The following is a 17520-nucleotide window of genomic DNA, read 5'->3' as shown; positions in this document are numbered from 1 at the left end:
CTCTAAGCTCGAGCCCGCCCAGTGCTGAAATGCGAGCTCTGAATAAAGACTCTTGTTGTACCAATGCGCTGTGGCCTATCTCTCTGGCAATCGAGTCGTGTGTGCGCAGCACCACAACGTCAAAATGTCAAACCTCTAAAATCATAAATTTTCATCTGAAAAATCATAAATTTTCATCCAATTAACCTGATGATTGAATAAAATGGCATAGTACATCACTGAATTGGGAAACCAACTATTTTTTGAGGTCAAAGGTCAACTCAAGGTCAAACTTCTAGAATCATCAATTTTCATCTGAAAAAGAATCAATTTTAATTTGATTGACCCGAGCTTCGATTACGATCGTCAATTTTAATATTAATGAAACTAGCAACGGTACCTGCCCTAAGGGCGGGGCTTCAATTGGGAGGCGCAAATGATTATCTATATAATAATAGCGTAAGGACTCGACTTTGTTATCCCTTTTACGCTGCACCCAGTGACCTGATGCCCACGGCACTAATGGATTTATGATCTACGAACCGCGCTCATTGTTTATCACGTACAGCCATACTCGAAAAATCTGAATTAGCCGACGTTGGGGCCCAAAAGCATCTGATTAACGGCCGATACAACGCCATCTTATGACGCCATCGTATTGGTGTCTGCTGGGCAAAGGCGAAGCAAGCTATCCGCTGATTGGACAGGCGAAGGCGACAGCAAGCCGTCCACTGAGTGGACAATCCTGAGCATGCATTTGTGCCGGTGTCATCGATCGCGGTGTACGCTAACCTCATCAGGTGGGTTTACCATAATTTCTTCCAACCGCGCTCTTTGTTTATCACGTACAGGCATACTCGAAAAATCTGAATTAGTCGACTTTGGGGCCCAAAAGCATCCGATTAACTGCCGATACGACGCCATCGTATTGGCGTCTGCTAGGTGAGGGCGAAGCAAGCCGTCCGCTGATTGGACAGGCGAAGGCGAAAGCAAGCCGTCCACTGGGTGGACAATCCTGAGCATGCATTTGTGCCGGTGTCGTCGATCGCGGTGTACGCTAACCGCCTGGGTATCTATTTGCCTGCTCCTGTCTTCTCCCACGGCCAGTTATATGTGGCATGTTCAAGAGCACGGTCGTTCAAAGATGTGTATATCAAAGTTGATAATACGAGTACGCAAGGAGTCGTCAGAGGCTTGACTATTACCCCAAACATTGTTTATCCAGAAGTTTTAAAATAATTTAAACCTCTGGTACTGCGTTCGTTGTATTATATTCCTACTGCTCTACCTTGACATTGACGCTTACCAATGCGCCAGTATGGGGCTAATTCCAGTCGATTTACCAATCCGTTCATTTTTTAAAAGTCTATGGTTCTACTGCTGTTCCTTTCCATTGACACATACCACTGGGCCAGTGTGGCCAGAGTGGTGCTATGCCGATTCCTATTACGAATCCATTCATTTTTCAAAAGTATATCGTGGCGTTGTCATTTAAGTAGATTGCAATAAATACGTTGTTCATATACGCACTCTTCATTCTCATCTTTCTTCCTAACTCTTACTCGGACAAGCAAATCCCCGATGCCATCCATAATGGTACACTCTATCCATACACCACATCCTCCCTTCCGTGGATGTTCCACGGGTTTCGGCTAGTCTATATAATAATAGCGTAAGGACTCGACTTTGTTATCCCTTTTACGCCGCACCCAGTGACCCGATGCCCACGGCACTAATGGATTTACGATCTACGAACCGCGCTCTTTGTTTATCACGTACAGCCATACTCGAAAAATCTGAATTAGCCGACGTTGGGGCCCAAAAGCATCCGATTAACTGCCGATACGACGCCATCTTACGACGCCATCATATTGGCGTCTGCTGGGCGAAGGCGAAGCAAGCCGTCCGCTGATTGGACAGGCGAAGGTGAAAGCAAGCCGTCCACTGAGTGGACAATCCAGAGCATGCATTTGTGCCGGTGTCGGCGATCGTTGTTCATATACGCACTCTTCATTCTCATCTTTCTTCCTAACTCTTACTCAGACAAGCAAATCCCCTATGCCATCCATAATGGTACACTCTATCCATACACCACATCCTCCCTTCCGTGGATGTTCCACGGGTTTCGGCTAGTTTAAACGATTTATATAAACATCCGTTAAATATCACACGAAAATCATCAAAATCTAAACAGTATTTTTAGAATTTCAATTTTAAAAACCACATTGTAGCGGTTACCGCTGGATGCACACAATCGCCTTGCACCGGCCAGAACAGGGCCAGACGCGCCTCTCCCGGGCATGCCCGGACTCACTGTTCCCGGGCACGCCCGAACCTCCCGGGCACGCCCGGTCTCGTCTTTCCCGGGCATGCACGCTATCGCCTTTTCAGGGCTCGCCCAGAGCGTCCGGGCATGCCCGCTATCGCCTTTCCAGGGCTCGCCCAGAGCGTCCGGGCATGCCCGCTATCGCCTTTCCAGGGCTCCCCCAGAGCGCCCGGGCACGCCCGCTATCGCCTTTCCAGTGCTCGTCCAGAGCGCCCGGGCACGCCCAGCCTCGACTTGCCAGGCCGCAGCCAAACACGCCCGGGCAGGTCCAGACTCGCCTTTCCAAGGCTCGCCCTTGACACCCGGGCATGCCCGGTATAGCTTTTGCCGGGCAAACTTCCCGACATAAATGTGTATATATATTGCTGCCCGATAAACGGGCTTGTCAGAATACCTGAGCTGTTTTGTTTCAATAAAGCAACTCGGACGAATTCCGTCTTTGGTCGCGTCAATTCTTTCGACTCGCGTTGGAGCGCAGTTCCTTCATTGGTGACCTACCGACATGGATACGGCAGTGACGCTTAAACTGCCTACCTTCTGGGAGGCTCACGCGGCTGTTTGGTTCGCTCAGGCGGACTCTCAGTTCGCCCTGCGAGGCATCACCGCGGACGACACCCGCTTCCACCATGTTGTGGCGGCGCTCGGTTCCGCCACCGCGGCCGGCGCCTTCAGCCTCCTCGAGCACCCGCCAGCTGCTGACAAATACGACGCGCTGATGACACTCCACCTCGACGCTTTCGCCCTCTCACCGGCAGCACGCGCACGGCGCCTGCTCGCTCTGCCCGAGCTCGGCGACACGCGCCCATCCGAGCGCATGGACTATATGCTCTCGTTGCTCGGTGAGCACTCTCCGGATTTTCTGTTCCGTGAGCTGTTCCTTCGCCAGCTGCCTCACCCGGTACGCCTCGCCCTGGCTGGCACGTTGATCACGGATTACCGCGCCCTCGCCAGGGAAGCCGATAAGATCTCCTCGGCGGCCAGCACATCGGCGCGGTTACCTGGAGCCCGCCGCCGTCCGAGGCGACGCCCACGACGCCCGAGCGCCCTGTGCGGTTGGAGGCCGAACTGCCGGTGCAACTGGCGGCCGCCACGCCACACCGCCCGCTTCCGACACGACGGCCGGGGCCTCCACCTGACCGGGCGTGGTGTTATTACCACGCCAGGTTCGGACACAAGGCTCGGACGTGCCGGCCCCCGTGCACTTTCGGCAGGTCGGGAAACGGCCGGGCCGGCGTTCATTCCCAGCCATGAGCGCCGGCCACTCGGGCAACTTGCTGTTTATTCGGGACAAAGCGTCTGGGCGGCGTTTCCTGTGTGACACCGGCGCCCAACTGAGCGTCATACCCGCCTCCGAGCAGGATAGGCGGGACGCCGTTTGCGGCCCCTCTTTGGTCGCTGCTAATGGCTCGGCCATACGCACTTTCGCCCCACGCGTCGTCACCCTCTGCTTCGGCAGCCAGCGTTTTCAATGGACTTTTGTGACCGCCCGCGTCCCCATGGCTTTGCTGGGCGCCGACTTCCTCTGCGCGCACGGGCTGCTGGTCGACGTCAAACGTCGTCGCCTTGTCAACGCCGAGACCTTCAGCTCCCTGGCGTGCACGATGAGCAGCTCCGCGCCGACCGAACTGGCGTGCGCCCTCCCGGCAGCGAACGAGTTCGCTCGCCTGCTCGCGGAATTCCCGGCCCTCACGCGGCCGACGTTTTCGGCCGTCGCGGTGCGGCACGGGATCGAGCACCACATACCCACTACGGGCCCGCCGGTCTACGCCAGGGCCCGCCGCCTCGACCCGGCCAAGCTCGCCATGGCGAAGGCCGAGTTCGACGCGTTGGAGCACCTCGGCATCGTGCGGCGCTCCGATAGCGCGTGGGCCTCGCCACTGCACATCGTGCCAAAGCCGGGGGGTGGATGGCGCCCGTGTGGCGACTACCGCCGTCTCAACGACGCTACCACCCCCGACAGGTACCCAATCCCGTATATTCAGGACTTTTCCGCCCATTTGGCGGGACGGGTCATCTTTTCGAAAATTGACCTGATACGGGGCTACCACCAGGTGCCTGTCCGTGCGGCCGACGTCCCGAAGACGGCCATCATCACGCCGTTCGGCCTGTTCGAATTTTTGCGGATGCCGTTTGGCCTCAAGAACGCGGCCCAGGCGTTCCAGCGCTTGATGGACGGCGTGCTGCGCGACCTGCCGTTTATTTTCGTCTATCTGGACGATATCCTCGTCGCCAGCACGTCCCGCGCCGAGCACCTCCTCCACCTCCGAACACTGTTCGGTCGCCTCAGCGAGCACGGCTTAATTGTCAACCCGGTCAAATGCCACTTCGGCGCGATGACCGTTGACTTTTTGGGCCACCGCATCACCAAGACCGGGGCCGTGCCGCTGCCGACCAAGGTCGAGGCCATCACCACGTTCCCGCGTCCCCGTTCCATCAACGCCCTCCAAGAGTTCCTCGGCATGGTGAATTTTTATCACCGATTCGTGCCCCGCCCTGCTCAGCTCATGCGGCCCCTTTACGAGGCCCTCCGGGGCAAGCCGGCCAAGCATGACATTGTTTGGTCCGCGGCCATGGACACGGCCTTCGCCAGCGCCAAACGGGCCCTCGCCGACGCAACGCTGCTGTCTCACCCGGTGCTCAACGCGCCCATCGCCCTCACTACGGACGCCTCCAACTACGCGGTGGGCGCCGTCCATGAGCAATGGGTGGACGGAGTTTGGCAGCCACTCGCTTTTTTCAGCCGGCAACTCCGGCCGAACGAGTTAAACTACAGCACGTTCGACCGCGAGCTGCTCGGGCTATTCCTGGCCGTTCGCCATTTCCGACACCTCCTGGAGGGCCGCCCGTTCACGGCTTTCATCGACCACAAGCCGTTGGTCTACGCAATGGCTAAGGTCACGGAGCCGTGGTCGGCCCGCCAGCAGCGCCACCTCTCCGCCGCGTCGCAGTTCACCACGGACATCCGGCACGTCGCCGGCAAAGACAACGCCGTGGCCGACTGTCTTTCTCAGGCCGGCGCGAACGCGGTCCACCTCGGCGTGGACTTCGCGCTCATGGCGGCCGACCAGACCACCGACGCCTCGGTGCAGGCACTCCGTGCGGCGGACACGGGCCTCCGCCTGGCCGACATTCCCTTCGCGGGCACCGTCCTGCTCTGCGACGTCTCCCAGGGTCAGCCTCGCCCCATCGTGCCCGTTTCCTGGCAGCGCCGCATCTTCGCCTCCATCCACGGCCTTTCTCACCCGGGCCGGAAAGCTTCTCAGAAGCTGGTGTCGGCGCGTTTCGTCTGGCACGGCCTTCGACGAAACATCCGCGACTGGGCCAACGCCTGCACGGCCTGCCAGCGGGTCAAGGTCCACCGCCACACCCGGGCCCCGCTGGCACCTTTCGCCGTGCCTGAACGGCGTTTCGACCACGTCCACGTGGACCTGGTGGGTCCCCTGCCCCCCTCGCGGGGGTTCACCCACCTGCTCACCATGGTGGACAGGACCACCAAGTGGCCGGAGGCCGTGCCCCTCGCCTCCACCACCACCGCCGACGTGGCGCAGGCGTTCATCGCCACCTGGGTCGCGCGCTTCGGCGCACCAGCGGACATCTCGTCCGACCGCGGCCCACAGTTCATGTCTGAGCTTTGGGGTGCGGTCGCCCGTTCGTTGGGGGTCACGCTGCACCGCACCACGGCCTACCACCCCCAAGCCAACGGGTTGTGCGAGCGGTTTCACCGCTCCATGAAGGCCGCACTCATGGCCTGCCTTCAGGACGACGGTTGGGCCGACCGGCTGCCGTGGGTCCTTTTGGGCCTTCGCACGGCCCCCAAGGAAGACCTCCAGGCGTCCGCCGCCGAGCTCGTCTACGGCCAGCCGCTCCGCGTCCCGGGCGAATTCGTGCCCGACGCTACCAGTCCCTGGTCCGCCGCTCCCCAGCGCTCGGACCTCCAGGAGGCCGCCCGATGATTTGCCCCCGTGCCGACGTCCCGCCAAGGTGGCCCCCAGTCCTACGTCCCCCCGGCGCTTCGCACAGCGGAGTACGTCTTTGTGCGTCATGACGCGCACCGGGGGCCACTCCGGCCGCTGTACGACGGGCCCTTCCGGGTCCTGCGACGGGGCGACAAGTCTTTCATCGTCGACTTCGGCGGCCGGCCGGACCGGATTTCTGTGGACCGCCTCAAACCGGCGCACATGGACGTCGACCGACCACCACGGTTGGCCCTTCCTCCGCGGCGAGGCCGCCCCCCATCCACAGTTCCCCCCGCTCGACCACCCACCACCACGTCGGACCCCTCCCCACGACCCTCCAGGGGTCGCTTCGGCCGGGTCATCCGGACCCCCCTTAAATTGACCCTGCCGGTGCAGGTCGATTCTGGAGGGGCGTGTGTAGCGGTTACCGCTGGATGCACACAATCGCCTTGCACTGGCCAGAACACAGCCAGACGCGCCTCTCCCGGGCATGCCCGGACTCACTGTTCCCGGGCACGCCCGAACCTCCCGGGCACGCCCGGTCTCGTCTTTCCCGGGCATGCCCGCTCTCGCCTTTCCAGGGCTCGCCCAGAGCGTCCGGGCATGCCCGCTATCGCCTTTTCAGGGCTCGCCCAGAGCGTCCGGGCATGCCCGCTATCGCCTTTCCAGGGCTCGCCCAGAGCGTCCGGGCATGCCCGCTATCGCCTTTCCAGGGCTCGCCCAGAGCGCCCGGGCACGCCCGCTATCGCCTTTCCAGTGCTCGTCCAGAGCGCCCGGGCACGCCCAGCCTCGACTTGCCAGGCCGCAGCCAAACACGCCCGGGCAGGTCCAGACTCGCCTTTCCAAGGCTCGCCCTTGACACCCGGGCATGCCCGGTATAGCTTTTGCCGGGCAAACTTCCCGACATAAATGTGTATATATATTGCTGCCCGATAAACGGGCTTGTCAGAATACCTGAGCTGTTTTGTTTCAATAAAGCAACTCGGACGAATTCCGTCTTTGGTCGTGTCAATTCTTTCGACTCGCGTTGGAGCGCAGTTCCTTCAACATCACTGTTCATATAATCGGTAAATATTATTCCATCGTGTTTCAAATCGTGATATCAACTGTTCGCTTTTCTTTAGGAAAAAAAATGGAATGATTTTGTATGTCTTCTTCAGCTTAGAACTTCAGGATAGATGACATTGCTGATAAAAGTTCCTTTTCTCTCTTTGAATTTCTTGGCAAACAATTTTGTATTGTCACTGCTGCCAACGCGACGCCATGGCATTATTCATTACATTCATTCATTCATTCATTCATTTCATGATTATTAAACATTATTCTTACGCTCATTAAACGTTCATTAAACATTAAACGCTCATTAAACGATTACGAAAATATAAACGAAAAACATTGCGAAATTCCGTTCACACCGTCACATCAAACACTACCGTGAACACAAACATCGTCACAATGAAAACATCGTCACAAACGTCACGTTAAGTAATTCAAACCGTGAACACATCGAATATTGGAGAGCCCATTGCCCAAACGATTTGTTTTCTCTGGTACGTTTATCAAGTAATCAGATGTACATACACGTTAATCTTACAGCCGCCATGTTGGTGCTCGCCGTCACTGCGATGCGTAGCGAACGTTATGCGGGAGTCCAAACCTGAAAATGCTGGAGGCCAAAGCTGAAATTTGAAAAACAATATAGCCTATTTTACTCTCGGAGATCCCAGGATTACGCACCCAAAATATCGTTGCGATCGGTTCAGCCGTTTTTGCGGTACCTTCGAACGGACGGACGGACAGACAGACGGACGGACATTTGGTGAATTATAGTAAGATGGACAATTTAATGTATCAATGTCAACTTTGGGGGAGGCGGGGCGTATCCTATTTTGCAAGTATCGTGTGTGCTCTGCGTGACTTCTTTCTTGTTTGTCTGTGAACAGGAAAAAAGTTGTGGACGGAATTGGCTGAAATTTGGTGAAATTTGGTGAAGAGTTTGGTAAGGGACAAGGACGAAATTATTAGATTTTGGTGAAGATCCGGATACGATAATTTTTTTTACAAAATCCCAAGTGATTCTTCACCATTGAGTGATAGGGCCAAAACCGATATATAGCACAAAATTTCTAAACGTTGTGGAGGTCTGCTCTCTACCGAGTGCCGCTCTAGTAATTGCTTTGTGTTAATCGACAATCGATACAAATAATCCCAGACCTGAGAGAATAACTTTTATTTTAGCAACTACTGTACAAGGAACTTGGACGAAGAAGGAGGCAATTTGGCTCATCTGCTAATATCAATGTGATTTGCCTCTCTATCTAGAATCTCTAAATGCCTTTTAATATACATAGTCTAGAGTCTAGACTCGACGAGTCTACTACTCCAGACGCATTACGCAACAACATTTTTGGAATGGAACAATCCACAATAATTCACAACCTCCCTCCCCCCCTCCCCCCCATTTTTGTAATGGTACAACCCTAACTTTGAATCGGGTAAAGGGAGCTAACTTCACGGACATCTCTGAGTGAAAGACCGAGCTCTGCCTTAAACAATAGGAAGCATGCGATCAATGTGATCAAAGGACCATCAAAATAAGACAAAAGCTAAAGCATTCGCCAAAGCATTTGAATTTGAAGCATTGCTGAAGCATTTGAATCTCCTGCGATGAAGCTAACTCCAAGGGCCTTTCACGTACTCACCGCAAGCAGGTTGGTGGTATTTCCGTCTTCGACCAACTCCTCTCCGGCCTTGCTCCCCCAGCTCTCTCTGTGCTCTGTCCCCAAATATTCCTACAGGTCGCACAAGATCTGCCAGCAACCCTCTTATGGTGAAACTGCCAAAATCAAGACTCTCTGCTCACCTTCACTCCTTCATTCCTCTTTTCTCCCGCCTCTGGAACAAACTCCCACACTCTCTTCAATCCCAGTCATCCCTCCACGTCTTTAAAACAGCTGTTCACCACCATCTCTTATCTTCCCCCATCCAAAACCTTGATCTTTTCTACCCCCACTAATTTCACCCCAAATCCACTTTTCTGAAATACCGACTTCTTTCCTGGAAGTCCTAGCAGTGTCCATGTTTTTTTGTTTTTTTTTACCTCTCCCACCTCCCTTCCCACGTTGTGTAGAGGTCAAAAATGACCAGCATGAAAGACGTGGACGGAAGACAATTTAATGCACTTGCAAAATCACTAAATCACATGACAACCCCTGTAATGTGTTAACACTACCCCCTCCCCGACTACTTCCCTAAAACAAAGCCGTCCTCAGCTTGGCTACTTTTCTAATGTAGTACAAAAGAATGTTACAAGCTACTTACTAGCTACAAGCTACTACCCAGCTGTTCACCACCATCTCTTATCTTCCCCCATCCAAAACCTTGATCTTTTCTACCCCTGTTAATTTCACCCCAGATCCACTTTTTTGAAATACCGACTTCTTTCCTGGAAGTCCTAGCTGTGCCCATGTGTTTTTTTTTTTTTTAACCTCTCCCACCTCCCCCCCCCCCCTCCCCCCCCCTTCCCATGCCTCCTCCCCCCAAGCCCTCTCCCTCCCACAGATCTCCTGATGTCCCTGCTCTCAAATGTTGTACTTGTGTGCTTCCCCTTTTCTCCCCATCTTGTCTCCCGCTCCCTTTATCTTATGTTTTATGTGTCAGTTTGTCTTTTTGTGATTAATGTTAGCTCTTACACGAGCCTCGATGTTGTTTACAAAAACAATAAATAAATAAAACTTTTAAACACGAACTCTATTTTCAACCATTATGTTTCAACTCATTTCAGTAACAGTTAGACAGCATCTTGAAATTTTGCAAACATTTTGAATATAAGGCAATTATAAATACCAAATTTCCAGCTGTTAAAACTTGTTTTTAGTTGTTGTTTTTGTGTGAAAAGGGTTGTCACGTCTTGTTTTTTTTAAGCAAAAAACTGACGGTTCAGTCAAAAAAAAACTTTTTCTGAAATCCAGAGGTGTGATGACCGTTGTGGTGGTGGATGGTCGGACGGGGGGTGTAGTGGACGGGGGGCGGCCGCGCCGCGGTGGCAGAGCTAGCCGTGGCGGCTGGCCGACGTCCATGTGGGCCGGTTTGAGGCGGTCCAGCGAGATCCGGTCCGCCCGGCCGCCGATGCTGACGATGAAGGACTTGTTGTCCCGGCGTAGGACCCGGAAGGGTCCGTCGTAAGGTGGCCGGAGCAGCCCCCGGTGCGCGCCGTGGCGCACAAAGATGTACTCCGCCTTGCGGAGTGCTGGGGGGACGTAGGAGTGGGGGTCGCCATGGCGGGACGTTGGCACCGGGGCGAAACGTTGGGCGGCCTCCTGGAAGTCCGTGCGCTGGCGCGCGGCGGACCAGGGGCTGGTGGCGTCGGGCACGAACTCGCCCGGGACGCGGAGAGTCTGGCCGTACACCAGCTCGGTGGTGGACGCCTGGAGGTCCTCCTTGGGGGCCGTGCGAAGGCCCAAAAGGACCCACGGGAGCCGGTCGGCCCACCCGTCGTCCTGGAGGCCGGCCATGAGTGCGGCCTTCATGGAGCGGTGAAACCGCTCACACAACCCGTTGGCTTGGGGGTGGTCGGCCGTGGTGCGGTGCAGAGTGACTCCCAACGAGCGGGCGACCGCGCCCCAAAGTTCGGACGTGAACTGTGGGCCGCGGTCGGACGAGATGTCCGCCGGTGTGCCGAAGCGCGCGACCCAGTTGGCGATGAACGCCTGCGCCACGTCGGCGGTGGTGGTGGAGGTGAGGGGCATGGCCTCCGGCCACCTGGTGGTCCTGTCCACCATGGTGAGCAGGTGGGTGAACCCCAGCGATGGGGGCAGGGGACCCACCAGGTCCACGTGGACGTGGTCGAAATGCCGCTCGGGCACGGTGAAAGGAGCCAACGGAGCCAAGGTGTGACGGTGGACCTTGGCCCGCTGGCAGGCTGTGCAGGCATTGGCCCAATCGCGGACGTCTCGTCGCAACCCGTGCCAGACGAAGCGTGCCGACACCAGCTTCTGGGACGCCTTCCGGCCTGGGTCGTGGAGGGAAGCAAAAATGCGGCGCCGCCAGGAGACCGGCACGACAGGGCGCGGTCGGCCCTGGGAGACGTCGCAAAGCAGGACCGTGCCCGCGAAGGGGACGTCAGCCAAGCGGAGGCCCGTGTCTGCCACCCTGAGCGCCTGCACCGTGCCGTCGGTGGTCTGGTCCGCCGCCATCAGGGCGAAATCCACGCCGAGGTGGACGGCATTGGCGCCGGCCCGAGAAAGGCAGTCGGCCATGGTGTTGTCTTTCCCGGCGACGTGCCGGATGTCCGTGGTGTATTCCGACACGGCGGAGAGGTGGCGCTGCTGGCGGCCGACCACGGCTCCGTGACCTTGGCCATTGCGAAAATCAATGGCTTGTGGTCGACAAAGGCCGTGAATGGGCGGCCCTCCAGGAGGTGGCGAAAATGGCAGATGGCCAGGTACAGCCCGAGGAGCTCGCGGTCGAACGTGCTGTACTTCAGCTCGTTGGGCCGGAGTTGCCGGCTGAAGAACGCGAGCGGCTGCCAGGCCCTGTTCACCCATTGCTCATGGACCGCGCCCACGGCGTAGTTGGAGGCGTCCATGGTGAGGGCGATGGGGGCATGGGGTACCGAGTGGGCCAGCAGCGTGGCGTTGGCGAGGGCCCGTTTCGCGCCGGCAAAAGCCGCGTCCATGTCCGTGGACCAGACGACGTCGTGCTTCGCCGGCTGGCCTCGGAGGGCGGCGTACAAGGGCCGCATGAGTTGCGCCGCTCGGGGCAGGAAGCGGTGGTAGAAGTTCACCATCCCGAGGAACTCCTGCAGCGCCTTGACGGAGCGGGGGCATGGGAAAGCGGTGATGGCCTCGACTTTGGCCGGCAGCGGCACAGCGCCGTGCCGGGTGATGCGGTGGCCCAAAAAGTCAATCGTCGCCGCACCAAAGTGACATTTGGCCGGGTTGACAATCAAGCCGTGCTCGCTGAGGCGGCCGAAGAGCGTCCGGAGGTGTAGGAGGTGCTCGGCTCTGGACGTGCTGGCGACGAGGATGTCGTCCAGGTAGGTGAAGAGGAACGGCAGGTCGTGCAGCACGCCGTCCATCAGGCGCTGGAACGCCTGCGCCGCGTTTTTGAGGCCGAAGGGCATCCGGAGGAACTCAAAGAGGCCGAAAGGTGTGATCACGGCCGTCTTCGGGATGTCGGCCGGGCGAACGGGCACCTGGTGGCCCTGGCCGTGCGAAAAAATGGTCCGCCCCACCAACCAGGCGGAAAATTCCTGGATGTGCGGGACGGGGTACCTGTCGGGGGTAGTAGCGTCGTTGAGGTGGCGGTAGTCGACGCATGGCCGCCATCCGCCCCCCGGCTTCGGGACGATGTGCAACGGCGAGGCCCAGGCGCTGCCGGAGCGCCGTACGATGCCGAGGCGCTCCAGCGCCGTGAACTCGGCCTTGGCGACGGCGAGTTTGGCGGGGTCGAGACGGCGAGCCCGGGCGTACACCGGCAGGCCCGTAGTGGGGATGTGATGCTCGATGCCGTGCCTCACCGCGATGGCCGAAAACGTCGGCCGCGTGAGGGCCGGGAACTCCGCGAGGAGACGTGCGAAGTCGTCCGCCGATGGGAGGGCGCAGGAAAACTCGGTGGGTGCGGCCCGGCTCAAGGCGCACGCCAGGGAGCTGAAAGTCTCGGCGTTGACGAGACGCCGGCGTTTCACGTCTACCAGCAGCCCGTGGACACACAAGAAATCGGCCCCGAGCAAAGCCATGGGGATGTCCGCCGTCATGAACTCCCAGTGAAAGAGCTGGCTGCCGAAGCGGAGGGCGACGGTGCATGGGCCGAAAGTGCGGATGGCGGAGCCGTTGGCCGCGACCAATGGGGGGCCGCAGACGGCGGCCCGCCTGTCCTCCGCCGAAGCGGGAATGACGCTCAGCTGGGCGCCGGTGTCGCAGAGGAAGCGCCGCCCTGACGCTCGGCCGGCGATGAACAGCAGGTTTCCGGAACGGCCAGTGTTCATTGCTGGGAGGGAACGCCGGCTCGCCCGTTTCCCGGGGTCGAACATGCACAGGGGTCGGCATGATGGGGCCTGCCGCCCGAACCTGGCGTGGAAATAGCACCAGGCCGGGTCCGGCGGGGGCTCCGGTCGACGCGTCGGGACCGGGCGACGCGGCGTCGCCGCTGCCAGTCGTGCCGGTCCGGCGGTCTCCGGGAAGGAGACTGCGTCGCGGGCATCGGGCGGGTGGGCGGGAAGGCTCCCGGCCACCACTCCAACGAGCTGGCTCGCCGCTCTGGCGAGCTGGCTTGCCGAAGCGATCTTGTCGGTCTCCTTGGCGAGGTCACGGGGGGTTTACGATGGTCGTACCTGCCAGGGCGACCCGTACCGGGGCCGGGAGCTGGCGAAGAAAGAGCTCCTGAAACAGGAAATCCGAGGGGTGCTCGCCGAGCAACGCGAGCATGTAGTCCATGCGCTCGGACGGGCGCGTATCACCGAGCTCCGGTAGGTCGAGCAGGCGTCGTGCGCGCTCAGCCGGGGAAAGGGCGAACGCGCCCAGCAGAAGTGCCTTGATGGCATCGTACTTGCCGTCAGCGGGCGGGTACTGGAGGAAGCTCAGGCAGCGGGCGGCGGTCGCGGAGCCGAGTGCGGCGACCACGTAATGATAGCGGGTGGCGTCCTCCGTGATGCCACGCAGGGCGAACTGGGGGTCCGCCTGCGCGAACCAGACGGCGGCATGTGCTTCCCAGAAGGTGGGCAGCTTGAGGGACACTGCGGTGTCCATTGCCGTGTTGCAAATTCGGGGTCACCAGTGAAGGAGTCCGGACTCCAGCAGAATACGGATAAAAGGATGGCAAGGCACAAACTCCTCCGAGAAGATGTTTATTCGTAAAACCAACTCGGGAACACTAAAAAGCCCGTTTATCGGGCTGCCTTATAAAGGAAAAACCGAAACCGAAACCGAAAGCCACGCCTCTCAAGCGAGGCACGCTTTGGCGGTCACGTGACCAGCCACTCTGGCGCCGTGGATCCCCGCCGGTGACGTTACCGGCTGGAGCAAGGAGCTTCTGATGCCGATCTTGCTTGGGGGACCCATGGGTCGCTACAATACGTCATTTGCTATGATATTGGATGCAGTGCAGTTGCAGATACAGAGTGGTGGCAAAATTCAACTTTCTCTTCATGTGAGTCATCTGTGCGTGTGTTTACAGGATACACACATCACATGATGAGAGGTGTCAAGTTCATCTTTTAATAGCACATTTAATGTGTTTCCCAATCGTGCTGTTCATCTTTTATTAGCGTAGTAAATGTTTTTCCCAATCGTGCTGTTCATTCAAACTAGAAGGGTACTCGGTCAAGCACATACCTCCGCCAGACTGAACAGTTTGCATTTTGTATCGCAATGATAGGCCAGAACTGGATTTGGATTTTCACCAAAAATCGAATCGATTTCTCCTTCTCTCACACAACCTGTCCACAACATGCAGTCCGAATCTATCAATAAGTTTTTGAGATACACTACATGGCCAAAAGTATGTTGACACCTGAACATCATACATCTCATTCCAAAATAATGGGCATTAATATGGAGTTGGTACCCCCTTTGCTGCTATAACAGCCTCCACTCTTCTGGGAAGGCTTTCCACTAGAGGTTGGAACATTGCTGCGGGGATTTGCTTCCATTCAGCCACAAGAGCATTAGTGAGGTCGGGCACTGATGTTGGGCGATCAGGCCTGGCTCACAGTTGGCATTCCAATTCATCCCAAAGGTGTTCTATGGGGTTGAGATCAGGGCTCTGTGCAGGCCAGTCAAGTTCTTCCACACCGATCTCGACAAAACCATTTCTGTATTGACTTCGCTTTGTGCACAGGGTCATTGTCATGCTGAAACAGGAAAGGGCCTTCCCCAAACTGCTGCCATAAAATTGGAAACACACAATCATCTAGAATGTCATTGTATGCTGTAACGTTAAGATGTCCCTTCACTGGAACTAAGGGGCCTAGCCTGAACCATGAAAAAGAGCCCTGGACCATTATTCCTCCTCCACCAAACTTTACAGTTGGCCCTATGCATTCAGGTAGGTAGCATTCTCCTGGCATCTGCCAAACCCAGATTCGTCCATGAGACTGCCAGATGGTGAAGCGTGATTCATCACTCCAGAGAACGCGTTTCCACTGCTCCAGAGTCCAATGGCAGCGAGCTTTACACCACTCCAGCCGACGCTTGGCATTGCGCATGGTGATCTTCGGCTTGTGTGCAGCTGCTCAGCCATGGAAACCCATTTCATGAACCTCCCGACGAACAGTTGCTGCGCTGCCGTTGCTTCCAGAGGCAGTTTGGAACTCGATAGTGAGTCATCAGAGGACAGACAATTTGTAGGTGCTACGAGCTTCAGCACTCGGCGGTCCCATTCTGTGAGCTTCTGTGGCCTAACACTTCGCGGCTGAGCTGTTGTTGCTCCGAGACGTTTCTACTTCACAATAACAGCACTTACAGATGACCGGGTCAGCTCCAGCAGGGCAGAAATTTGACGAACTGACTTGTTGGAAAGGTGGCATTCTATGATGGTGCCACGTTGAAAGTCACCGAGCTCTTCAGTACGGCCCATTATACTGCCAATGTTTGTATATGGAGATTGCATGGCTGTGTGCTTGATTATATATACCTGTCAGCAATGGGTGTGGCTGACAAGCCGAATCCACTAATTAGAAGGGGTGTCCGCATACATTTGGTCATGTAGTGTATCATCCTATATATTGTTTTGCCCTTATCTCTCCATGGTGACGAATCCCCGAAAAATTATTGTATCCAGATCCGGATCTTCAACAAAATCGGATCAATTCGTCCTTGTCACACACCAAAACTGTCTCCAAATTTTGTCCAAATCTGTTGACAACTTTTTGAAATACCCTGCCCACAGACAGACAGATGGACAGATGAAAAATCACTCAAAGAGCGACACTTGGCAAAAGAGAACAAAGTAGCTTGCACTGGGTCGAGCATCCTTTTAGCCTCAAAAATAATTTGTGGTTGAATTCCGAGACCTGATGTGCAAATCGTCTTCATATTTTAAGTTAATCGGATGAAAAATGACAATTTTAGAAATCTGGCTTATGTTGACCTTTTGGCCTATGTTGACCTCAAATATAATTGGTGGTTGATTTCAGTTAGCTGATATGAAAATCGTATTCAAATGTCAAGTCAATCGGATGAAAATTGAGGAGATTAGAAATTTGAAAACATGTGGTTGACCTTTGGCCTATGTTGACCTTTTGACCTTTTGACCTCAAAAATATATAGGATTTTGTCAGACTACGAACTCTACCATTTGGTGAAGTTTCGTGGAGATTGGTTTAAAATTGTGACCTGTAGCCAAATATAAGTGGGCGGACAGAGAAACAAACAAACACACACACACACACAAACAGGAGTGATCAAAATACTTGCAAAAAAATTTTTTTTGGCCAAGTAACACACACACACACACACACACACACACACACACACACACACACACACACAAACAAACCAGAGTGATAAACATACTTGTCAAAATTTTTTTTGCCAAGTATCAAGGGTGAAAACAACCTCCGTCCACCTTCAGTTGCTTAGGGTATCAAGACAATGCAATGAATAAGAAGAGAAAAGAGAGCAAATTCAATGGAAAAGCAAGGACTGGTTTACAAGCTGGGGAATGTGCTTGCTCAGTTGATTGACAACAGATTGAGCGGCCCAACAAGTAATGCTGGTCAATCCACCTGGAGTGAAATTTCAGGTAGCCGGGAAGAGCACAACTTGTAGAGTTTAACAAGCACATCTTGAACGAAGTACAGCAATATAATTTCAGGGTATATTTACCACTATGTATTGACCACTAATAATTCATAAACCTTGAAGACATTACATATTGGTCAGTAGTGAATCAGCATGCACAGTTTCAGGTCGTAATGCATTGCAAGTACAAGTTTGGTAAAAATTTGGTAAATGTTTCAAACACCCTGCCAAAAGATCCAATAAATAACACGTCAAAATTATTAAGGTGCACAGATGCACAGGACACATTCCGCGGGCATTGGGAGTGCAGAGCCCACACCTCGGCTTTCCGTTGGGCACTTGACAGTGGCCAGACGTGGAGAGCGGTACTTATTGAGGGTCTGAAACAACATTGCCAATGAGCTGTAAAAAAAAAAAAACTCTCGCACGTTCCACATGGGTGCGTTGGAGAACGTCTTGGGTGCCTGCGCACCTTGAATCTCATTTGTAGTTACACAACCAATGTAAACTGTTCCTC

The sequence above is a fragment of the Myxine glutinosa genome, chromosome 7 (genome assembly GCF_964187855.1).
Source record: "Myxine glutinosa chromosome 7, kmMyxGlut1.1, whole genome shotgun sequence".
Classification (NCBI taxonomy): Eukaryota; Metazoa; Chordata; class Myxini; order Myxiniformes; family Myxinidae; genus Myxine; species Myxine glutinosa.
The sequence above is the reverse complement of the archived record's forward strand: the minus strand, read 5'-3'. Positions refer to the sequence as shown.